The sequence below is a fragment of the Sceloporus occidentalis genome, unplaced genomic scaffold, assembly GCF_023333645.1.
Source record: "Sceloporus occidentalis isolate IW3139 unplaced genomic scaffold, rSceOcc1.0.p SCAF_4, whole genome shotgun sequence".
NCBI classification, from domain to species: domain Eukaryota; kingdom Metazoa; phylum Chordata; class Lepidosauria; order Squamata; family Phrynosomatidae; genus Sceloporus; species Sceloporus occidentalis.
The window spans coordinates 68,461,304-68,487,505 of NW_028316984.1; the positions used below are offsets into that span (position 1 = coordinate 68,461,304).

The 26,202-nt window shown below is 40.4% G+C and overlaps 1 protein-coding gene across 2 annotated transcripts in view; it reads left to right on the forward strand.

Annotated features, from left to right (window-relative positions):
• LOC149313962 (adenylate cyclase type 5-like) overlaps nucleotides 1-26,202 on the forward strand; it is a 321,268-nt gene that overhangs the window by 217,504 nt on the left and 77,562 nt on the right. The gene's annotated exons all lie outside the window — the stretch shown is intronic.

Consider the following 26,202-nt stretch of genomic DNA (forward strand, 5'->3'; position numbering starts at 1 on the left):
GTGGTATTTGGAATGAGGCTTTCATGATCAGACAGCAGCTTCACTGGCTTTAAACCCCATTAAAGAATGTCATGCAAACAAACAACTAGTTTTTAAAAGAGGCCAATTCACTGAGATGAAGGCAGAGCAATTAAAGATGAGACCATGGTCACAAAGTACATGGAATATTAAAAAGAAGATAGCTGGGAGAAGTTGCTTAATCCAGTATCTGTAGTTTAATATAAATGGATGCAATTGTTTGTTATATTTACAGAATTGTTCCAAAAATAACATTACAGTTCATAAGGCATACTTACATCTTAAATGATCTCTGTCTATTCCATGTGGTAGAGTTTGCAGGGTAAAATATACTTTCATATGTTCATGTTATACAGATATACATGTGTAAAATTGCCTAATCAATACTGGTAACTCAAATAATTGCTGTGGCAATTCAACAGTAAACTGTAAATAAGAAGAGTTCATTGTGCAAGCAAAGAATGAGATAGCTGACATCGTTTGGAATCAGTCATCCTTGCAATGTCTTTGCCATTCATATTATTTTTCACAACAGATACAGAGGAAACCTTACAACTGTTTGAGCATACAATATCTAGATAGATGCTGGTCTGGTCAAAAACTGGGTAGAGTCTTGAACCATTATTCAGAAGCCAATAATCTATATAGTCCCAGTCTACACCTTCTTCACCTCTCCCTTCTCTCCTTGCCAAAGCATCATTATTTGTTTGAAATTCTAAATTTTAGTGGGCAGAATAAATGGCACATGCTGTATTGATGTGCTAAGTACTGTACAGTCATTATGGAGATAGCTACTGAAGCTGTACCTCCCTATGAGATGAGTGATCCCAGTCCACAATGGCTAAAGGCACTTATTGCATAGGGATTGGACACAACACTCTGAGCCTCTGCAGACATGCTCCGTCTTTTTGATGTAGAGTTGCAGTGACAGCCAATATCCCTACAATGTTTTCTTTTCTTTTTTTTAAGCAGCAAGCCACATAACAGCAAATCAGTGGGAGGAAACTGTTTTATCCCCGACAGGAATAGGAACCTGTGCTCTGACTCTTGCATGTTTAAAGTCAGTAGTCACATTGCCTTTTTCAGAACAGAAATAATGGGAGAGGAAAGCAACTATAGGCAGGCAGCTGCACCAAACAAAGGCTAAAAGGTAGTGCCAGTGTGAACTTTTAAACCGATTTGCAAACTGGTTTATAGTGTAGTGTGAATGGCCCCGTAGTTCCTTTACTAACTTATGCTGCATTCACACTGCAGAAATAATCCAGATTGACACCGCTTTAACTGCCATGGCACAGTTCTATGGAATTCTGGCACTTGTAGTTTGTTGTTGCACCAGGGTTCCCTGACAGAGAAGGCTAAATGTCTCACAAAACTGTAATTTTCAGAATTCCATAACATTGAGCCATGGTAGTTAAAATGGGGTTAACCTGGATTATTTTTTGCAGTGCAGACGCAGCCTTAGGCCCGTTCCGCACGGGCAAAAAGTATGTACTAGGTACGTACTAGGGTTACGAAAGGGCATCCCTTCCGGACGCCCTAACCCTAGTACGTACAAAATGGCGGTGCCCTATACACATGGGCACCACCATTTTGACATCGCGGACGCTTAGCATCCGCACATCGCGGCTCACTTATGATGCCGCAAGTGCGCCATTGGTGCCTTGCGGCGTCATAAGCACGCCACCAAAAGAAGCCTCTTTTTGGGGCTTCTTTTTCGGCCGTCGGGAAGCCTCACCGTTTGGAGGCTGAGGCTTCCCGGCGGCAGAAATTGAGGCGTTGGCAGACCACCCTTTTTGAGCGGTCTGTAAAGCGCCTTAGTCTTCTCTATTAATCTGTCTGCACATGTAAGAATGTTTCTTCCATTTAAGAAACAAGACATCCAGAATAATAATAATCCACTCCATGTGCACAGCAGCACATGCATGGAACTTGCCAGACTCATGCTTCCCTCTAGAAGCCAGAGCTGGCCATGATTATATATTAATCAGTTCCAGATTTGAGTACACTACCTGTATGACTCTCTAAACCCTTGGAGTAGCATCTTGGGGTTCATCCTCCATCTGGGGTGATTGGGTGATGACTTAGAGAGAGGCTTTCATTAGTCATTTTACCCTAAGTATGGATTCTCTAATTTTTGTCTAGGCATTCCAGCATGTGCTTTCAGCTGGTTTTTAACTAGAGTTACAATCACAATTGATGCAATTTCAGCTTCTGTCCCTTTTATAACTCCATTTTATGTATGCCTATATAAAAATAATTGCTTTTTATTGTTTTGATGTGTATTTTTCCCAGAAGTATTTAATTAAAGAGTGGTTTAACACTTCCAAAATAAATAAAGCAATCTGTGGGAGGTTGTCTTTAAAGACAGTCCAGAAAGCTGAGTTCAATATACTTATGGCAATAAGCTAACTCAAGGTGACAGAAAAAGGTTGATAATGTATTATCTTCAATACCTGGGTTCATTTGGTTTTGTTTTAAGATTACAATTAAATTTGGAGTGGTGTATCAGCCAGTCTCCCAAGAGAAAATAAAACAAGATGGGTTAAATGATTTACTGAGGATAACAGTTTTAGGTGAGGGCTAGTTAATTTCCTTTTTTTTTTCTTTAGAAGCATGGCAGGTGAGAGAGAGAGAGATGGGACTGACTCTGTAATGGCACTGAGACCACAGAACACCTTGCTTAAGGAGGTTCACCTGATTCTGTCACTGCTTACCTTTTGGCGGGCAGGTTAGAGCTACATTTATTCAGAGAAGTCCTAAAATGTGAAACATTTCAGTACTTCAAAATACTTTTCTCATAAAGGACAAGAACTTTTACAAATATACTTTACATATATGTTTTTTTTCAGTTGGTATTTTGAAGTACCTTTTTAAAAAGTGGTCCTATGCAGTTTTCTATTAAATTATTGATTGTAGTTTTTACTGAGTATTTTATTATTGATTACTTAGGTAGCACCATCTTTCTACTCGTCATATCCCTATGTTATCCCTATCTTATAGTGTAAGATTGGAGACAGCAGAAGAAACTAGGGAAATGGAGGAATGGGTTGGCAGGGAAAAGATATTTAGTTATTTCAGTTATATGTACTTTGAGAACAGGGGAAAATTGGACTGTATTAATATTATCTGTGGGACTAAATATCCTAAAGGCACCAGATCCTGTCTGATCTTGAAAGTTAAACAGGGTCAGCCCTGGTTAGTACTTGTATGGGAGAATGCCAATAAACATCAAGTGCTGTAGGCTATATTTCAGAGGAAGGAACTAGCAAGTATTCCTTGCCTATCAAAACCCTACGGAATTCATGGGGTCACTGTAAGTTGACAAGTGACTAGAAGACACATACACATACACATAAATATTATATGAATGTGGAAGCAGCAATTCGTATCAGAACAAGAGAATGGAAGCAGTGGAAACAGTAGAATGGAAACAGTGGAAAAAGTAATGCAATGAAACAAAATTATAGCTGGAAAAAAAGGACAAGCCAGTACCATAATGTTGATACAGGGCTTTCAGGCAGCATGAGGAGTGTTAGTTTGAAATGTTATTTTGGATGTGTTGTTTTGAAAGTTGTTATATTTGTTTTCTGCACTGTGTGTTATTCCATATGTATAAGAAAGCCTAAAACATCAGACATAAAGATACAAAATAAACTCTGGGGTAGAACAGGGAAAAAAATTAAAAAAAAATTGGGCTCTGTTATCCATTTCTTGTCCTTGTCAAACCATAAAATATTTAGCTGCTATTAGTAGTGTGGTGTAAGGAGTGTTAATGGTGGTGGCGACAATCTATTTCAGGCATATATACAACTGTATGATGTAAATTGTCACCATTTATTGATGTTTTATGGGGAAGCAAACATTTCCACTCACAGAAAGTTACAGTGTGAGAAAGTACAGCAGAATGAAAACAAACTTGCAGCTTGAATTTATATGCTTCACACTTCTCTGTGTAAAATATAATGGTCATTGTCAAAATCAAGAAATGGGTTTTCCAGGTTCTCACAATCTACTTGTGAAGATAAATAACACAAATTATGCAGCCAACAAAGTCATTTTCCCCTTCTTGTATCAGTTCATGGCAGACATAAAAGCATCAACATATGCATGGATAGTAAGGTTTACAACTAGTGCCTTTCATTGTTTCTGTTTATGGTAACCCATTGTCATAATAATCTCTAAATAGTGTCTGTAATTGGCTAAATATAGTCCCTGTGGTGCTATAAAAAAGATATGTGTTGTGATCAAGAACAAAGGTTGGTTGTCATTTATGTTCCTCTAAACCTTGGAGTTCTTTCCAAAGATAGTAACCAGGCACAGTAAGAATGACAGTTTCTTTGTGTATTCTCCCTTTGTTACAAAATGCATTCTGATCAAGGTGAACCAGTTGTTAATTAGATTGGTTGACAGTCTGAAGTTGTAACCCCATTTGTATGAATTAGAACATTGGACTTGGCAGATCTGTAAATGGAATAAAACATGATTGGCTATCCAATATGGGTTGCTTAATGTACTGAAACATACCGATTTGTTGTTTCATTTGCTCCTGTTTTAAGCCTTTTAACAATGAGTGCTGTATCTGCTGGAGAATCCGTATTTCTGGCTTCAGACCATGGCATCAACCTTATCATTTATTTCACTTCTCCAGAAATCCCCCCCCCCCCCAAACTTTGGACTGGACTGCTATTGCATTGTGAGAATGATGACTCTTTTGCTCTTACACCCTTGAAGGATGCAGCTGTTGCCAAATTATGTACAGGCAGAGTCCTGAGAATACAAAAAAAGGCCGAAAAGAAAAGAAAAGAAAAAGGAAGGAAGGAAAGAAGGAAAAAGCATATCTCTAGCTGAAGATGGGAATGATAACTGCATTTATTTCTATCCTGACCATAAATGCCATAAAATACAATTAGAATGCAGTACACTTACATTACAAATATAAAAAACAGAGGTCTTAGATAGAACCTAATATCTGCATAAAATAACAGTCTATTAATCCATAAAAACTGGCTCAATTGAAAATATATTTACCAAATAGCAAAGAACAGCCAGAGAGGGGCCCATCCATGCTTCCTTGGTCAAGGTCTTCTACAGTACTGGTGCAGCCACTAAGAAGGCCTTATCTCTTGTTACCATCAACAATGCCCCAACCTCAAGTGGAATACAGAGAGGGGCCTTTCCCCTTGATGTTAATGAACAAGCAGGATGTTATGGGATTTTCTTAAGAATCTGTACTCTTTTTTAAAAAATGGAAGTTCTAGGTTCTGTTGTTATTGGCAAAGGCTTAAAGCTAGGACTTTTTTTTAAAAGGTTCATTGGACAAAAGGTCTTCTGCTTGATCATGCTAACAGATCCTTAGAAATGTATTGACAAAAGGTGAGGCTATACCTTTTCAAATCCTCATCTGAAAATGATGTGCCACTCAAAGTCTAAAGTCCCATCACTTTCTGCAGCCTTGACAAACACTGTTCCATATTGTTCAACAGCTATTTTATTCTTTTCCTTTGTGGAAACCAGTGACTACTGCCCAGTACTCAAACCTAGACAGTCAGTTTTTTAGGTTTAGCTAGGGCCAACCTTTATTGATAAAGTGGTTGTAAGTAAGATATAATTTATATATTGTATTTGTGATCTATTTGATATAATAATAATAATAATAATAATAAAAATAAAATTTATTTCTATACCGCTTTTCCGCAGTGATCAAAGCGGTGTACATAGTAAAATTATTAAAACATAAAATTAAAACCACATTACATTAATTACAATATACAATTAAAATCCAATTCATAGGTGTATGTAAGTGAGAGGGAGAAGGGGATCGAACATAACTTCAGTGTACATGGGGGAATGCTTGGTTAAAGAGAAAAGTTTTAAGTCTCTTTTTAAACAGTTCAAGGGAGGTAATGAGACGAAGCTCCTCAGGAAGACTCTTACAATGCTTGGGGGCCGTTACTGAAAAAGCCCTCTGAGAAGTAGTAACATATATAGAATACCCTAACTAAGATCCAGATACCCAACCACAACTGATCATTTTTAAATGGACTTGTATTTGTTAGGAGATTTTTACTGTACTGTGTAATATTGCTGATGTAATGGATATTTTATAGTATTGCTTGAGTATTGTACTATTTTGTATTATATTGTATGCTACTGTGAACCGCTTTGATCAGATGGAAAAGCGGTATACAAATAAATTTTTTATTATTATTTATTATAGGGACTTTGAGCAAGTTCTTCTCGGTTGTTCTGAGATGTTATAGAAAGAAAGATATGATGTGAACCGCTTTGATCATGTTGGAAAAGCGGTATATAAATAAAGATTATTATTATTATTATTATTATTATTATTATTATTATATAGAAGGTGTGGCTAAAGACTGGTCAAAGAAACAGTCGGTGGCTGGGGGGGGGGGGGGGCACAACAAGAATTACTTCTGCAACTTCTGCTAGAATATTTGCCCAGATCACATTTGCTGAGATAATGTTAACATGGGGAAGAGGGAAGAGAGTATATGCAAGAGAGGAGTGATGGGCAGGATGAAGGGATGCAAACACACATATTTTTTTCTCTTGATTCAAACAGTGGTATACAGTTCTCCACGTTCTTCTTCATAATTTGTCACCCACTGTGTTGAATGGAGTCTGAGGTCCAAATGTGGCCTACTAAGTTCTCAATAATTTTGAGGTTTAAAGTCAGCCTGTATATGGCAAGGGAGATGCATTCAGCATGTTAGACTCCTATATTTTTATTGCCTTGATTTTGTGTCTGCTTTCACTTAGATGGCAGAGGGTAGGAATTCTGGTTTATTTGTAATGTTTTAATGTATGTTGATGTGTATATAATTATATGAGAGTATGATTTTGTCATGCTTCCTTGGTTAAAAGATGTATAAAGTGTGGGTTTGTTCATTTAAAGTATTTGTATACCACTTTTAATAAAATATCTCCAATGTGCTCCACAAGAGGCATCACCATAAAATAATAATATGGTGTTTTAAAATATGCCATGGCAAAAGGCAGCCTAGTGTTAAGTAAAAATAAAAAGAGAGGGAAATAAAACAAAAGCTACCACCGATCATATTTAGAGAATAAAAAGTGTTTGCCTGTCACCTAAACAATAAAAGAAGTGACAGATTGTATCTACTGGCCAATTACACTTTATTATCAGGATGTCACAACTGAAAAGGCCCTTCCTTTGGTTGCCACCTGCCCAACTGAAGATGAGATGAATTTGCCCGAAACAGGGACCTCTTGGACAGAACTTTAATTCCAGATACCTTTATATGTGAAAGTTAAAGGAAGCATTCCTCAAAGAGTCAGGTACCTTGACATCTTGCAAATGATATCACTGCTGGAAAGTTCAGATTGACAGTGCCTGGATGTACAGTCGTGACCTTCCACATCCAGTCTGTGGCTTATTGCTTGCTGTTTGAATCACTGGCTCTATTCTTTATTTCCCCAATTAAACTGATGGAGAAAAATGCAGAACAATTTTGAGAGAGAATCACTCCAAGAGAACACTTGCATCTAACAGCAGTCATTATGTTAGATTTGAAACTGGCTTCAAAGGTGTATTATAGGAGGATGAGAATCCACCCAGTATCAAAGGAAACACGTTCAAAGCTAGTGCTAGTGGCAAATTACTCCCTCCTGGAGATATGTGATGTTACAGAAAGCATTTGTAAGAACAAATGCCATTTGTTAAAAGTCATTGGATGTCTTTGAAAAGCCATAAACGCACATGGCTGATTGTCTTACAGGAGGAAGGCACTGTGGCTGATGGGATATCTGTTCATTGGTGCAACTTGGGGGAGGTTAGCTGGCAGAATATGTTTTGCCAAATACTTTGCCCTCCAAGACTCCATGTCCTCCACTGCTTGTCATGCACTGCCCTGGGCCTGAACTAGAGACACAGTCAGAAAACCCAGACTCTGAAGGAATGGAGGAGACTGAGGTAGGGGCAGATCTGGGGCTGCCTGGTTCAGCAGTCTCAGAGGAGACGCGGGAAGCTATTGCTCAGGAAGCTGCAGAGTGAGAAACAGGCTCTATGGACTCTAGGCTGCAGGTGCTAGGACCTGTGGAGAGAAGACAGGTCAAGGAGTCTGTAAGGCGATCTTCCAGGATAGCAGCTAAGAAGAGAGCTAATGGGTTGTTATTATTATTATCCTATTATTCTTTTTCAGCTGAGAGGAGCTGAGGCCTTTTAAAAGACCTCCAGCTGCAGACATTCTTTGCAGTCAACAACCTGTCTTTCAGTCTTGCTGTACCTGTATTCCTTGTTTTTGGATTCAAGTTATCTGACCTCTGGACTTGCCTTGTGACTATGCTCTTGCCTCTGCCCTTTGCTGTGACTGACTGACTGGTATTGTGTGACCCTTGGACTGGACTCTGGACTACTCCTTTGCATATTCCCCTGCTGTGCTGCCCTCAGTGGAGGTAAGCAGGACAAAGCTCTGCTTAGTTCCTGTAAATTCATACCCATGATCTCTTTAGTGGAGTCCATCCATCTAGTATTGCTCCTCTTGTGCTGTACAGTATTTTGGGGGAAATAGTGCACTAAAGATTCAAAGTACTTCACGATATTACAAATAGATGGAGCCACTGTAGTTATACTGTTGTCAAACTGCTATAATTATACAGCCCTGGTTTGAGGACAGATTTTTAAAAATGAAGACTTATCTAGAGCAGTTTTGCTACCATCTGTTCCAATTAATTTTCCCCAAATGGGAAAGCTGAACACCAATTTCTCAGGAGAAAGAATAGCTGCCTCTTAAAAATGGGACGAGACCCTTTATTTCAAAGAGGCATTTATACCATCCTGTGGCCCTGCATCATACAGTAGAAGCCTAGTGGGAAAGGACAGTTCAGCACTCGGGGAGGGGGGGGAATCAAATGATCAGCTAGTGTCATGTTGGAATTTATATCTTAAAAATCTGTACTGTATTAAATATCATATTTGCAAGTACAAAGAAAGAACAAGACCATAGTTTAGTATCTACACATCAATCTAACTGCTATTTTAAAAGGTTCTGTGATGTGTGATTCACATTGACTGTCCCCTGATTACACAGAGGTCTGCAGAGCTCATGAACTGATGTCCAAAGGAGTGTTAGATTTTTTGACAATGAAATACTGTAGACAGAAAATCCAGCAGATGAATAAAACATGACTATACAGTTAGTGAGCAACATTTTTAACCGGGGAGGGGGGGGGGGGATACATTTTCTGAAGGAAATATATTTAAGATTAATATAATAATAATGCTCTTCCTTTAATTGTTTGATTCATAGATGTGCAAGCTAATAACTGATAAGTAGGGCTTTTAGTTCTTATTCTTTCAAGGCTTATGGATAAAGTAGACAGTTTAATCAAAGTTGCCGGTCCATTTCCAGGCATAATTCAAAGTGTTGGTGATGACTTATAAAACCCTTTGTGGCTTGGGTCCAGGTTATTTGAAGAACCATATCTCCCTTTATGAGCACACTAGAGTTCTAGGATCTTCTGGGAAGGCCCTTCTCTCTGTCCACCATCTTCTCGGGTTCATTTGATGGGAACAAGCAAGAAGATCTTCTTAACGGCTGCTCCAGATTTTGGAACTGTCTCCCTAGAGAGGCCAGGATGACCCTGTCCTTGCTCTCCTTCTGATGACAGGTCAAAGCATTTTTATGCCATCAAGTTCTTAGAAACTGATTGGGCTGGGCTTTTAATGAACTGTGGTGCTGTTTTTAAGGTTTGTGATGTAGTTGAATGAATTTTATTTTTTATTACTTTAATACTTTTTATTGATATACATTTTAATGTTTTATTATTTATTATCTTATTAATTATAGTTTATGTATTATGCACTAAGTATATGACGTAATGTGGGGTTGAGTAGATATCCCCATTGGGTTGCTTTTCACCTGTGAAATGCTCCTGCCTGTTGTGCCACGGTACTCCTACCCAGCTTTCTTTGAACCTGGCCATCCCCTCTTCTGTTTTCTGAAGAAACATACTGTAAACATCCTTTTCCTGTTTTCAAATTTGAGGGGGGGGGGGGGAGAGCAGTAGATGATACAGGTTTTAAAAATCAGATTAAAACATCTGAAATGTGTATTGGGGATAAGGATTTTGTAAGGTGCTTCCACAGTGCTCAGATTCTTAGCCAAGGAGGCTGAATTTGCAGAGCTTGGTTGTCCCGTGGCACTATAAATAAAGCTATTAGCATCAGTATGTAAATAGCTTTCTATTTTTGTTCAGTGCATTGTTTGAGAAAACTAGGCCAGTTATTCAATGGCAATAGTTAGCTGTTCACGGCTGAGCTTTACCCAGTTTTTCTAGGCAGCTCTTTTTGCTCCTTTGGAAGACATCTCTATTGTGCTTTATTTAAAATGGAGCAGGCTGTGGTAGGCAAATCCAGACTTCCGAACACTTTGATGATTCTTTGTAATATAGAATCAGCTGGATTTGTTTGTGCAGCAAATAGCACTGTGACTAGAAGTCCATGGGCAAGTCTTGATCTCTTACTTCAGTCCAAGCTTTTAAGAGGGAAGTTTCTTCATTTCAATACCAGTCTTTAAAAGACAGTCTTTATAAAGAAGCAGACTGAACTTGGTGTTGTGAAGTGGAACAAACAAAGAAGACCCCAAAACATCATGATTATTGAATGACAACAACTTCTAAGCACAGACAAAAAGCCCCATAGGAGAAGACCAAAGGCCTTTTTTGTTCCAGCATTCTGTTCCCACAGTGAGCAACCAGTTGCCTACATGAAACCCATGACAGGACATAAGCACAGTGGCACCTTCTGGCTTACATCCTCCATCAGATACTAATACTGCAAGAACACATGGCCATCATGACTACAAGTCAAGGAATCATAGAATCATAGAGATGGAAGAGACCACAAGGGTTATCCAGTCCAACAATACACAGTCAAAGCAATCCCAACAGATAGTCATTTAGCCATCATAGAGAGGTATGTGCTCCATGAAATTATCTAAGTTCTTTTTAAAGACATCCAGGTTGGGCATTACAATCCAAAACACACTGCAGAAATAATCCAGAAATAGTTCAGAAATGGGGGAAACCAAAGGGCATTTTCCTATATTTTTCAGTTGCAGAATGGTAGCAGTAATTGTAATATCAGTAATGAATAATCTAGCAAGTTAGTTTTTGGATTACAGTAACAACTGATTTGCTACTCTTTGGTGAATTGGGTTATGAGTAACATAAATAATTACTTTTAATAGGTAACATCCTAAACTCTGGTCCTTCTAAATGAAGCACTGTTCTCAAGTGTGAACTGCTTTGTATTTTGAACTCTTTGTAACAGTCTTATATGCTATGCTCTGTAATTATTTGTCTTCAGTGCTTCTGATACATTGTAGTCTGGACAACACACCTGGAAGACTAATGGAACCACCTACCTGTAAACTAAACAGTATAACCAATGACTAAGAGAGGAGGTTATGTCAATGACCTGCATGTTACTTTTTAATCTCTTTCTTGAAGAAGAATAGGAAAGATGGGAAAAGGGAAAGGAGCAGGAGAAAATAAATGTAACTGTTAGTCATAGCGTTAAAGTAACAGTTTGACCCTAAGGCCCCTCTAGTGTTGTTTTCCACAGACAATACTCAGATGCTTCTGGGAAATTTACAACCAAAGCATTTGTTTGGTAGCCATTGCCAGCAATATACTGCCTGTTTACTTGTGAGTTCTGTGTCATTATGGTTCACAGCAGTACTTGGAAATGTTATTGCAAAGCTAATACATTCATAAGCATTTCTTTAAAAAAAAAAAAACAATTCATCTCTAATTGAGTGTTTAATGCAAACATTACTCTAGTAACATGTTACTAATGTGCTGCAGCTTCCTCCTCTTCCTCTTCCTCCTTTTTATCTCATTCTTTCCCTATCCTGGGATCTAAGAGTGTCTTATACAAGTTAAAATAAAAACATATTTAAAATTCACATTTTATAAGTGTTGAAAATATAATTAAACTATCAATAAAATTAAAATATGTTAAAAGCATGACCATTAAAAAGAAAAACAACATATAGAAACCATGCAGTACATTATGAGAAGCCCTTTCCCGCCCTGAGCAGTCAGCCCTCCAAGGCCTGCTGAAACAAAAAAGGTGTTCACCTGCCTAAGGAAGTGCATGCACACTGCAAAAATAATCCATTTTAATATTGCTTTAACTACCATGTCTCAATGCTGTGGAATCTTGGGAACTGTAGTTTCTTGTGGCACCAGAGCTCTCTGATAGAGAAGGCTAAATATCTGACAAAACTGCAATTCTCAGAGTTCCATAGCACTGAGCCATGGCAGTTAAAGTGGTGTCAAACTGGATTATTTCTGCAGTGTGACTGCAGTCTAGGAAGGTAGTTTGAGAGCCTGGAAGCAGCCACTGAGAAGGTTCTCTTGGTATACCAAAGTATCTATGAGGGTAGTGGGACAGAGAGAAGAGCCTCCCCATAAGATCTGAAAACATGGGCAGATCCAGATGGGAGACCAGAGTCATTCAGATAACCTGGACCTGAATTGTATAGGGCTTTATGGGTCATTACCAGCACAATGAATTCTGCCCAGAGCCAATGCAGCAGTTGCAAGGAAGAAGTTGTGTGCTCTTTGCAGCCAGCCCTGGTTAACAGTCTCCTCTTTTCACCATATGAAGTTTCTGAACACTCTTCAAGGATAGCCCTATATAGAACAGGTTACAGTAATCCAAAAATGATCCAAACAGTTTGACATGTCTTTTTAAACTGTTTTTTAGAATGTGAAAAAAAACACAAAGAATTTCTGACCCCAGAAATAGGTTCGGCATGACTCATACACTGCAAATTAGTGGCTACTATGCCATTTTTAAACTGTTATTCCCCCCAAAAAATTATTTGATATCTGTTGATAGACATTCCTTCTGTTGCTTTACCTCTTTCCATAAATACAGAATTGTTCCAATGACTCCTATGATTTTAATTTATTTTTCCAAATGATGCGAAATACCTCAAAAGACATGTGGTTGGACTGTCCCAAGGTTGAAGATTTTTGGAGTACAATGCTGATGCAAATCGCCCTTACTGTGAAACAAACTGTTACCCTCTGTCCGAGCCTTCCCTTCTTGCCAATTTATTGTAAAGAGAACACTCATCTGAAACATCATAAGCTTATCACACTCATCTCAGCAGCCAAGAATATAATTATGAGAAGGTGGAAAACAGGGAATGTACTAATGAGTGACTGGTGGGAAAGAGTTTAGGACACTTGGTTATTGAAAAAGCTTTCTTTTACTTTTCAAAGAAACCAGATACCTTTTTTGTTGATTGGTCAGTGTTTATTGATTACATCAATGCCAATTCATTTTCTATTGGACCTCCTACTCATGAAACTGTTCTTTGGAAAAATACTTTGATCCCAGCTTCCTCAACTAGCAGATCTGAGTGATGTCTTTAGGACTTTATTACTGCTATTACCCCACAAAAGATAGCTATTGTGCAAGTTTACATATAGACCTCTATAGACCTCCAAGGCTATTTGTTATTTATGTATTGTTTCTTTTGTATTGTTGTTATAAAACAAATAAAAACAATCATTAAAAGAAAGAAATCCCTCAAATGGTAATTAAATAACTTACAAATAACCTTTATAAAACATGATAATGAGAATGTCGTCATATCATTACATTCAAAATTAATCTCAACCCAGATTAATTGAGTCCATCTCTCAGTGCTGCACACGGTTTACTTCCCACCACATACTGACGACCGATTTAACTAAACTAAACTTGTAGAATGAGTGATGTAAGTTGTCCATGAAATATGTTCACAGATACTCAGCTGCATGAAATAAAATCCTAATGCCCAGATTATCCATGTGAGATTTATGGGTGCTTTGTGTATATATTGTTTAGAGAAAGACAGACAGACAGTCACCTTACAAGTAGGAACTTGGTATTTTGTTTTGGAAAACACAGTGGGAAGTCAGAACTAGAAAAGGTATTATATAAAGGTAGTTTCTATTATTTCATTCTCTAACACTGTGTTGAACTACATTGTTCCTCTACATCCAGCTGTTTTATCATTGTGATAGGAACACCAAGGAACCCAATGCTGACAGTGTTTGTGATTCTTTTTCATTTATGTAACTGCATGCCATTCAGCTGTGCTCAAAGGGCTATTTTCAGATGTGCTTTTATATTCTTTAAGCTTTCTGGCTTCCTAAGTGATCATTTTGTTTCATAAAGAAACAATCCAGCATTTTCTCTTGATTTCTTGGTATACTTTCTATTTCTTGTTCTAGGCCTGAAAATTTAAGATCAGCATGTAACTTTCACAGGTACGCAAATGAAAGGTTCCCTTAAATTATCTATTCTCCCTGAATTGCCAGAGTGATGCTGTCCTAATCTGCATTCGATTTAAATTTATCTGATGTTCTCCAGAACATTTTAAGAGTTTTTTGTTTGGTTTGGTTTGGTTTGGTGAGCAAAAAGGTACAATTTTTATGTGCCATTGGCTTGCAGCTCAAAAAAACATTTGGAGAAGTAGTAAACAGGAAGAAACAAATACCACCATGTGACCTTATTACTTTTAAAAATGAGCTACACAAATTGATTAAGGTATTAAATGAGATTTCTTTTTTTAAACCCCATCTAGCTCTTCTTTATTGCAGTTAGTACTAGTAGTGCTTTTATTCACAGCCTTAAATTCCTAAGAACTAATGCAACTATGTAGAGCATCTGCCCTGGGCCCATCCTGTGGAATCTTGGAATTTGTAGTTTTGTGATATAATCGCTAACAGGGCTCTAATGGGGCTGACCAAACCATAAATCCCTGGATTCCATAGGGAGCTGCTAAGGCAGTTAAAGGGAATTAAAGTATTAAATGTATATAGTGTGGAAGAGACCAAGGGCAAGGACACAAAAATTGTAATAACCCATGGACCAAACCAAGAGTTTAAAAAGCAGTTAAAACAATAACAAATGGAAACAGAAAGTGACCAGAGACCAGTTTTGCTTTTGACCCCCCCACACACACATTTTGGAGGACAGGGGAGTTTAAGGCCTTGCACCCTCTTTTAAACACAAAACTACTGCTTCTGGAGGCATTCAAGAGAAGTAAGCCCACTTTTTTCATCCATTCATTCATTTTGGTCTGGAGTTATTGAGGTGTAGTGAGTGAAGGGCTGTGGGCCATAAAACAGACCTTAACTTATTTAGGGCATACCTCTGGTCTAGGGCAAGCTCTCTGACTACAAAGTAATTTGCATGATCCTGGCAAGAGGTAAAAAGGGTTTTTCAGTAAATCAGGTGTAGATGCAAGGAAAATAGTTTATCCGTACCCCCACTCCCCCCCCAAAAAAAGGAGTCATCTGAAGTGAGCTAGAGCCAAACAGGCAATATTTTAGTTGTGGGTACATGGTCATATTGCCTGATTTTTATTATTTCATCACAGCTTGGAACTAATGCATTAAAAGTAAGCCCATCCTTCAAATTTTTAGTAAGGAGAGGCAAAGAGACAATGTGGTATAGTGGTTTGAATATTGAACTAGGACTCTGGAAGACCAGGCTCAAATCCCCACTTAGCCATGGAGACCCACTTGGGCAAGTCACACTCTCTCAGCCTCAAATGAAATCACTTGCTAATTCTCTCTGAATTAATCTTGCCAAAATAACAAAAACAGCCCTGTAATAGGGTTGCTGTGAGTCCAAGCTGACTTAAAGGCATATACTGTAATAGCAACAGGCGAAAATAATTGTTTTTAAATGTTTAATGACAACATAGTAACATTTCTTTACATACAATGAGAAACATTTATTCATTATGTCTGAAAAGTTACTGCTGGGGTTTGGGGCTATTTTTGTTTTTTTAAAAAGTTAAAAAATATTATTATTATTATTTAAGAATAATCGAATGCAGAGTAATACGTTAGTCTTGAAAAATAACTAATACTTGGCATGCAGTGAAGTGGGTTTAGCACATTTAATTTAAATGTTCTATTCAAACCCATTCAGACCTTTATGTGCAAATTATTTTATTGGAATATTTGTAATAATGTCAATAGATTAGCCTATACTTCCCTTATATTTAACAAAAAATTGCTGAAAGAACACTGTTTTTGTAAGACACATAGCTAAAGAGAGTTAAAGGACTGAAGCAGATGGGCAGGAAAAAGCAGCTCAATCCTGCATTTTCTAAAAGCATGTTGAAACCCTACTGTCCACACAGTCCACTCCCAAGACAGGTGAATACCAATGGGCAGATCACACGGTGCAGCGTGATGTCAAAAAATACTACTGGGCAATTTCTTGTTGTTGCTTCCACCATGTATGCGTACCATCACACAAACACACTACCTACAACCTCCAAATACTTTTCATGTCACACCCAAATGCCATCCCATTCCATGGCCATCCCTTTGACCGACCACATAGTCACATGAGCAATGTCCCCATCAGTACAGGGCATCAGGGCATCGGTATGTGAGTGATACATTGGCAACGCACAATCATGGAGGCCCACCATACCTGTCTCTTTCATCTCATGTCCCCCTGTTGGACTGTCTGGTTTGTATATGTTGTCATTACATGCATTGGAGTTCTTGAAGTTTCATTTTTTTGCTTTGTCGCAGCCCTGCACTGGCATCGGGCTATTTATATGCAGGCATGAAGATGCACTTTTTCCAAGCAAAGCCAGAGTAATTCGGCTTCTTTTTGTTCCAGTTTTTAGCCTCAGAGCAGTGACCCAGAGGTCCTTCTCATCAGCCGCTCGCAGGCTCTGGAACCACCTGCCAGACGAGATCCATCAGATTACCACCTTGGAAGCCTTTAAAAAGGCTATTAAAACGGATCTCTTTTGGCAGACCTTTCTAGACTAGGCCAAATCTACTGACTTAACTCCCCCCTACTTTCACCTTTAAGCCATCGTTGTGACACTGGAAGTGTCATTGATACCATCACTTCCGACCTCTCCCCCTCCTCTAGAAGATGATTCATATCCCACCCAAATCTGCCCCAAAAATTCTTTTTTACTTTATTGGTCCTGGAATGTTTTAAATTTTTCCTGTTTAATTTCTTTTTAGGGATTGGTTAATGATTTTATGTTTGAGGAAGGGTTGGAGGTTTGGGGGTTTTAATTGTATTTAAAAATTTTATGTGATTTTATCTTGATATTCCTGTAATCTGCTTTGATTCATTGGAGAAAAAGCAGAATACAAATTGTTGTTGTTGTTGTTGTTGTTGTTGCTGCTGCTGCTGCTGCTGCTGCTGCTGCTTCATTTTGGTTTGAAGACATGCATCATGTAAATGCCCCACCTTCATAATGGCTGAAAGTTGCCCATCTGTTTCACCCCGTAGTTGATATATATATATCAACAGTTTAATTGTCTTTTTTAAATCCTGCCTTTCTCCCAAAGTGGGACCCAAGGAGACTAACAACATATATAAAACACATTAAAAAACAATTAAAATTATACAATTAAAATCATAAAAAATATTTAAAAATTAGAAATATAAAATTTAAAACATTCAAAGTTAAAAATAATAATCTAAAACCAACCCCTCATCCCCCAATAAAACCCAGCCTGCAAGGTTTTAAAAGGCCTGTTTGAATAAAAATGTCTTTGCCTGCCGGCAAATACTGTATATATTCAACTATATGTTGAGAAATTTGTGCACAAAACTTGACCCAGAAACACAGGGTGGACTTATTGACAGTTCAATAGGGGACAGCCTGGCCAAGGAGGAAGGGTGGAATTTTGCCCCTCAAACCTCCCCTTCAGCCCGGCTTCCCTCCATGGGGACAGCCGAGCTGAGGAGGAGGAAGAAGGGTGGAATTTCACCTCAAACCTCCCCTTCAGCCCAGCTGTCTTCCATGGACACAGCTGAGCTGTGGAGGAGGTAGAGCTGTGGAGGAGGTGTTTAACTATTTGAAGGAATGTCACATTGAGGAGGGAGCAAGTTTGTTTTCCGCTGCTCCAGAGACTAGAACACAATGGAGCAATGGGTTCAAACTATAGGAAAAGAGATTCCACTAAACATTAGTAGGAACATCCTGACAGTAAGAGCTGTTCGACAGTGGAACACACTCCCATGTTTGCTCCATATTCAATATGATACTCCTTCAAATATTTCAACATGTCACCCCCTCGGCCTCCTCTTCCTCAGGCTAAACATACCCAGCAATTCTCTCAGCCGCTGCTCGTGGCATTTGGTGGTTTCCAGACCTTTCCCCATTTTGGTTGCCCTTCTCTGGACACACTCCAGCTAGAAGTCTCCTCCTTTAAAAAACAAGTGGTTCCAAAAACGTTAAACGTGAGGCGGGGGGGATCAGAAGTGCGTTTTGCTGGACCTGGAGAGATTGAGGACTGCACAAACACACGTGGGGTGTGTGCATGAACCTGAGGATCACCTTTCCCCTGGGGCCCTAGTGTGGATTCCTCCTCTGTTGGGGTTCAGCCAATGTAACGTCCTTGGACACAGTCTCCTTCCTTAGAGGTCTTTAAACAGAGGCAGGATGGCCATCTGTCGGGGATGCTTTGATTTAGATTTCCTGCATGGCAGGGAATTGGACTGTATGGCTCTTGTGGTCTCTTCCAGCACCTTTGTTGTAACCCACTTTGATCTCTTTTGGAAAAGTGGGCTATAAATAAACAGTATTATTATTATTATGATTCTATGAAAGGTGGAATTTCGCCCCTCAAACCTCCCCTTTGGCCAGGCTGTCCTCCAAGGGGACAGCTGAGCTGAGGAGGAGAAGAAAGGGCATGCACACACCCCTCAAGCTTCTTTTGCAGCCCATCTGCCTTCTAAGTTTTATCCTCAACTTATGCACAGGTCATGGTAGAATACATAATTGTGGCCCCAAAACCTGAACTCAACTTATACATGAGGCCGATTTATACTTGAATATATACTGTATCACTTCCATTTCAAGCTGATTACTGTCTAATGCACACTTTTCTGAAATCTGCTCCACTGAATGCTGTAGGACTTGCTTCTGAATCAACATACACAGGATTCATCTGCACAAATGTCTCATCCTTTTAATGCCAATTCCTTGACGATTCTACAAACAGAAAGTAAGCCACTATTGTACCACTCAGAGTGCATCTACACAGTAAAAATAATCCAGTTTGACACCACTTTAACTGCCATGGCTCCATCTTGCAGGATCCTGGGATTTGTCATTTTATGAGGCACCAGCATTCTTTGGCAGAGAAGAATAGAGATTTTTTAAAACTACAAATCACAGAATTCTCTAGGTTGGTGCTATAGTGCTTAAAATACAGTGAGCCCTTCCCTTACTCGGGGAATCCCTGTACAAAGGGAATTCCAAAAAATAATGGGGCTTGTGCCTTCAATGCAGCGCGCACACCATGGACATGCCGTTACCCCTTCCGTGGCATGCTGAGGCTTCTTCCACTGTGAGCCGTGTATGATGCCGGCACACTGTAGTGTCAAACTGCATTATTTCAACTGTGCAGATACACCCTCAGATTCCCTAGATGAGGGAATGCCAAGCTCTCAGGAATGATGAATTAGCCCTTTATGATAAGGACTGGCTTTTCCAAACTGAATTGTGCATAAATGTGTTTTTCCCCCCTTATCCTATTGCATTATATACAGCTGAGTTGCCTAAGCAGTGACATAAAAAAAAAATAGACATGTGATGGCTGCATTTCATCTAACCTCATAAAATTCACTGATATGGGTAAACTTTTGGTCTTCTAAAGCATAGATGAATCAAATGTATGATCATCAGACTGAAGCCTCTAGCTGTGCATGTGATGGCAAGGTCATAAGCTGGTCAGAATTTTGTGCACAAAATCCTGAACTTCCCAGTGTTACAGGTCACATAGACTCTAGAGAGTGGGTAATTCCAGGTCCAAACAATCCATGATTTTTTCTCTTCATTTCTTCAAATAGCTTTTCTGCTAGAGAAGGTTTTTTTTGTTTTGTTTTTGTTTTTGTGCTCACATGTTTCCTGAAAAGAATCTGTCAGTGAATGTCAGTGGGATACAGTTAAAGCAAACTGTGAAAACCAGACTTCCAGTATTAACATATAAATAGATCACTTCTGTTCAGTAGTCATCTAAAAGTTCAGAAAGTCATGTTGTTTGTGTCCTTATGAATGGTTAGGCCTAGTATTCATTGAGGCTGGTGATGGGGATCGAGCAACACCACTGCTCCAACAGCTGTACTGGCTGCACATCTGTTTCTGGGCACAATTCAAAGTGCTGGTTATGATCTATAAAGCTTTATATGCTTAGGTCCAGGCTATCTAACAAACTCTGGCCTGTTACAGACTGCCAAAATAATGCTGCTTCAGGTCTCTTTGGAGGTATGCTATTTAAATGATGCATGGGTCCTAAGAATCTGGAAGCTGCACCAAAGCTGCACTCCAGTGCTTAGGAATGGAGTGTGGCTTTGGCGCAACCTCCAGACTCTTAGGACCCATGCATCATTTAAATAGCATCCTCCAAAGAGACCCGAAGCAGCTTTATTTTGGCAGTCTGTAACTGGCCTCTATTTCTCTAATTCTCCAGATGGGCCTGCCTAGATGCTGAGGTCTTGCCACCTTCACAGGTACAGTTGGTGGGAAGAGGATAAAGGGCCTTCTCAGTGGCTGCTCCCAGGCTCTAGAACTCTCTCCCTAGGGAGGCTAGAATGGCTCCCTTCTTGCTCTCCTTTCATTAGCAGGCAGAGGCATCTATTTTAATGTTCACTTTTTCTACATTTTAATCATTTGTATATTGTAATTATTTTAAATTTTAAGCTACCTTGAATCCCAGTCTCGGGAAGAAGGTAGGATAAAAATAAAGTAGAGGAGGAGGAGGAGAAGATGGACTCAGTCCAATTATGAGTCTGAGCTAGATTTGGACTCACCAAAATTAACTGGAACTTCTGGATCTTCATTAATTCAGTGGGTTTACTCTACATGGCTCAGGTCCACACTATTTGGCAGACCGTATGTCCTTTTATGAACCAGCCTGGACCCTGAAATCCTCTGGAGAGGCCCTTCTCTCCATCCCAACACCATCACAAGCACGGTTGGTGGGGACACAAGAAAGGGCCTTCTCGGTGGCTGCCTCTAGGCTCTGGAACTCCCTGCCCAGGGAGATCAGAATGGCTCCCTCCTTGATGGCCTTCCACCAGCAGGTTAAGACCTACCTGTTCACACAGGCTTTTAAGGAATTGTTATAAGGACAGGCTGGGATGTTGTACCATTTCAAAAAAAGTTTGATACAGTTTTTATATATATAGTTTTATCTTTTTAAAATGTGTTTTATTCTTTTAAGAACTATCTGTTTTAAAATTGTAACAATACAATTCCTTTTTAATGTACTTTTTTCTGTGTTTTTAATTGTACTGTTTTTTAATGTTGTGAAGCCATTCTGAATCCCAGTTCTGGGGAAAGAGCGGAATACTATTATTATTATTATTATTATTATTATTATCATCATCATTATTGAGACAAAGAATTGGAGTTCAGCCTGAATCACTACAAGATGAGCAGCCTCCAGTACTCCAGCCTCATGCTCATTTGTGTGGCCTGTTATTCATAGGTATTGATGGGATATTCCCAACATTACAGGACTGGAGTTATGTGAGAAAGACAATGTAAATTATGAGACCCTGCTTCAGATATTATTTTCCTACCACAGAGTAACCTCAATGATAAATAGTGTTGTAGCGATAATTTTGGAAATGTAGACTCTTATCATGACAACCCCTATGTTGATATTCCACATTTTTGGCCTCACTCTGAGCTGTTTTAGGCAGCTCAGGACAGACCTTTTTTCCAACAAGAAATCCCCCAGAAATCGACCTCTAGTTCACTTCCTCTTAGAAGGCCTTTCTTGGATTTAAAATAATAATAATAATAATAATAATAATAATAATAAGATTTATTTGTATACCGCTTTTCTAAAATGAATTAATCAAAGCGGTTTACAACAGTTCGCAAACAATAACATAATACAGCATATCTCAAAAACATCATAACATCATAACATCAGTGGCAATACATCTCAATACAAAGGCAACAATATAATTCTCAGTGCATATCACAAAACAGCCGATATTACATAACAACAATAACAGCAATAACAATATCCAAACAGCAATTAGCCCTCCAACCCCCAGAGTTTCCACAAAAACAAAAGACTCCAGATTGCCCAGATGGTATCAGGGCACAAGCCACAGTTCTTCCGGCCGCGCTAGCAGCAGCAGCAGTGAGGACGCCCCAAACAGGCGCAGGCGAGTCCTCTGGCCTCTCTCCCCGATGGCGTGGGGTGTGTGGAGGCGTCCTCCGTCGGGGCCGGCAAGCCGAGATTTTATAGAGGCCGCTGCCACCGGCCTCCTCCCGGTGGAGGGAAACGCCCCAAACAGGCACAGGCGAGTCCTCTGGCCTCTCTCCCCGATGGCGTGGGGGGTGTGGAGGCGTCCTCCGTCGGGGCCGGCAAGCCGAGATCTTATAGAGGCCGCTGCCATCGGCCTCCTCCCGGTGGAGGGAAACGCCCCAAACAGGCGCAGGCGAGTCCTCTGGCCTCTCTCCCCGATGGCGTGGGGGGTGTGGAGGCGTCCTCCGTCGGGGCCGGCAAGCCGAGATTTTATAGAGGCCGCTGCCACCGGCCTCCTCCCGGTGGAGGGAAACGCCCCAAACAGGCGCAGGCGAGTCCTCTGGCCTCTCTCCCCGATGGCGTGGGGTGTGTGGAGGCGTCCTCCGTCGGGGCCGGCAAGCCGAGATTTTATAGAGGCCGCTGCCACCGGCCTCCTCCCGGTGGAGGGAAACGCCCCAAACAGGCACAGGCGAGTCCTCTGGCCTCTCTCCCCGATGGCGTGGGGTGTGTGGAGGCGTCCTCCGTCGGGGCCGGCAAGCCGAGATTTTATAGAGGCCGCTGCCACCGGCCTCCTCCCGGTGGAGGGAAACGCCCCAAACAGGCGCAGGCGAGTCCTCTGGCCTCTCTCCCCGATGGCATGGGGTGTGTGGAGGCGTCCTCCGTCGGGGCCGGCAAGCCGAGATTTTATAGAGGCCGCTGCCACCGGCCTCCTCCCGGTGGAGGGAAACGCCCCAAACAGGCACAGGCGAGTCCTCTGGCCTCTCTCCCCGATGGCGTGGGGTGTGTGGAGGCGTCCTCTGTCGGGGCCGGCAAGCCGAGATTTTATAGAGGCCGCTGCCACCGACCTCCTCCCGGTGGAGGGAAACGCCCCAAACAGGCGCAGGCGAGTCCTCTGGCCTCTCTCCCCGATGGCGTGGGGTGTGTGGAGGCGTCCTCCGTCGGGGCCGGCAAGCCGAGATTTTATAGAGGCCGCTGCCACCGGCCTCCTCCCGGTGGAGGGAAACGCCCCAAACCGGCACAGGCGAGTCCTCTGGCCTCTCTCCCCGATGGTGTGGGGGGTGTGGAGGCGTCCTCCGTCGGGGCCGGCAAGCCGAGATTTTATAGAGGCCGCTGCCACCGGCCTCCTCCCGGTGGAGGGAAACGCCCCAAACAGGCACAGGCGAGTCCTCTGGCCTCTCTCCCCGATGGCGTGGGGGGTGTGGAGGCGTCCTCCAGCATAAAATATGCTGAAACTGCCCCCACTACCCACAAGGGGGGGCATTTGTGAGTGAAAACATTTCCAAAACTGGATGCACCCTGGCAGCCAACAAAGTACCCTAACCTCCAACAATTGTCCACCCCAGTCTGTAGTATAAAAATAATTTCTAGCCATTTTAACCTCCATCAAGAATAGATCTTTGTTAAATATCAAGAACTGTGCCCACTCAAGACCAAGTCACCCCAAAATACAACAAAATACATCCTTGCAACAAGGATGGTTCATACAAGTACATGGTTGCTCAGAAAATCAATTTCCTCTCCGCTATTGCTAGGATGGCAGCTGAATGCAGAGTGAACAGCAGAGTCCAAGGAGGTGGTGGAAGACGATATAATAGTCCTTGCTAATCAAATTGTCTTGGGGCTTTGACTGTGTGTGAACCTGGGCTCCACTGTACCACTGATGGTGAATACTTGTGTCTCAGGCTCATCAACATAGCAACAACAGTAATTACAAGTTGTATATGTCTCTAAACAGACTCTAGTGCTAAATTTGATGTTTATGTTTTAGGTCCTAAAGGTTTTATTTATTTATTTTTAATTTGGTTGGGGCTACTATAAAGAATATGTTTGTACTTGATCTTAGATACTACAATACAAAATGAAAGGAGGTAGTAATTACTCTGAATCGATTCCGATCTTTAATCAAATCAATAGTTGAATTAGTGTAAACTTCATTGGAGGCCTTTGGTTTTATTTATTATTTTCAGAGGATTGTGCTGGTGTTGTAATTTTAGTTTCCTGGATAACATGTAAAGACTAATGCAACTTTGGAATTGAATTGTCATCATCATTATGTCCTTGTTACCCAGATTGTTGGGGGCAGTTAGCTTACAGTTGTAAACCGCTTAGACACTGCTAGTTTGGTATGAATCAGTATATAAATGAAGCTGTTTGTTATGAAGAAGAATACAACAGCAACATTAGCCATAATGGTAGTACAGTGGACTATTGGTAACTATTGGGATTTGGTTCCAGGATTCTCTGTGGATATCAAAATCCATGCATGCTCAAGTCCCATTAAATTCAATGGCACAATAAAATGGCTTAATGGTAGCGAGTCAGCATGGCACGATGGTTTAAGTGTTGGGCTGTGATTCCGGAGACTAGGGTTCACATCACAGGTCAGCCATGGAAGCCCACTGGGAAGTCATACTCTTTCAGCCTCAGAGGGTGGCAATGGCAAGCCCCCTCTGAAAAAACCTGCCAAGAACACTCAATGATAGAACAACAATATAAAAATATGAAATGGCAAAATCAAGGTTTGCTTTTGGGAATTAAAAAAGATATATTTTCAAGCCATGAATGTTTAATCCGTGAATAAAGAATCCATGGATACTGAGTGCTTGCTGTAGTTTATTTTGGCTTTTCTTCAGAGCAATGCACATGGCTGCCCCACTTACAATAACCCCATAAGACACGACAGGGTGAAAGATGGCAACAGTTCATAGTCGCTCAGTGAGCTTCATGGCCATGTGAAGATCTGCATGTGCTGGTTTCAGGTACAAATTAGCTATTTTTGTGGCAGCATCCTATAAATATTGTTTTAATTGTCTTGCAACCTGACCTGTTGCAGATTAATTCCATGGATCATTTAAGTAATCACTGTTGTTACCTGGCGATATACCTTAATTCTTAAGTGTCAGAAAAGGGAGAAGAATCATTTAACCCATTCACCCTCGAATACAGGCTTACATGCTATGGCACATTTCTGACTTCAAGATAAGAGGGAAGGTAAGGGGGAACATCTAGTGGTGGTTAGCTAAGCAAGTCACTTCAGTGAAAATCTAAAGCAACATGAGCGCAATTTTGCACTCTTTGAAGTTGCTTAAACTTTTAATACTGTCTAAAATAGTATAACTCAATTGTGGCATGTTTCTGTGATAGTTATTTTTAGATTTAAGTAATGTCAGCCATCTGAGCGTTTTTATTACTACTATTCTGTTTTATTTAATGTAAAACAGTGTTATACCCTTTTAAGAAAAAAAAGTAGTGCAAGATGCATCTTTCCTCATTATTTCCCCTAATGCTACCACAAAATCTGGCTTACTGGGTTTTGGCCTTTACTTCCTTCCTTTCTTTAAAAAAGCATTTCCCAGGAATATGTGGAAAGCAACACATTACTGTGTTTTACAGCAAGGACACTCTTTACTTAGCTGCCTAATAACATATACAGTTGGCACTCTGGATTGGCAAGCTAGCTATCCATGAATTAGAGCATCCACAGATAGCCCTGACCCATTACTGTTAATGACGGTGCATTGCATGTCCATTGATAATAATGGGACTTAAGGTCCCATATTTTTTTAGTATCCATGGGGAAGGGTCCAGAATAGAACCCTCCTCCAATACAGAGGGCTGACTGTATGTTTTGACTTCTCACTGTTACACGTTCTATTTGTTTAAGGCCAGAAACTGCATAACAAATAATTCACAGTCACATATTTATTTTTCTAAAGAATGGGCCTCCCAAAGATTCCCGGATCTGTTCCCTACCTGTAACACATGAATAATAAATTATGATATGTTTCCAGCCAAGAAACATAGTATATTCTTTTCATACATGAGATGTGACTTTTGTTTCAGTGGGCAGATACAAGGTAGGTA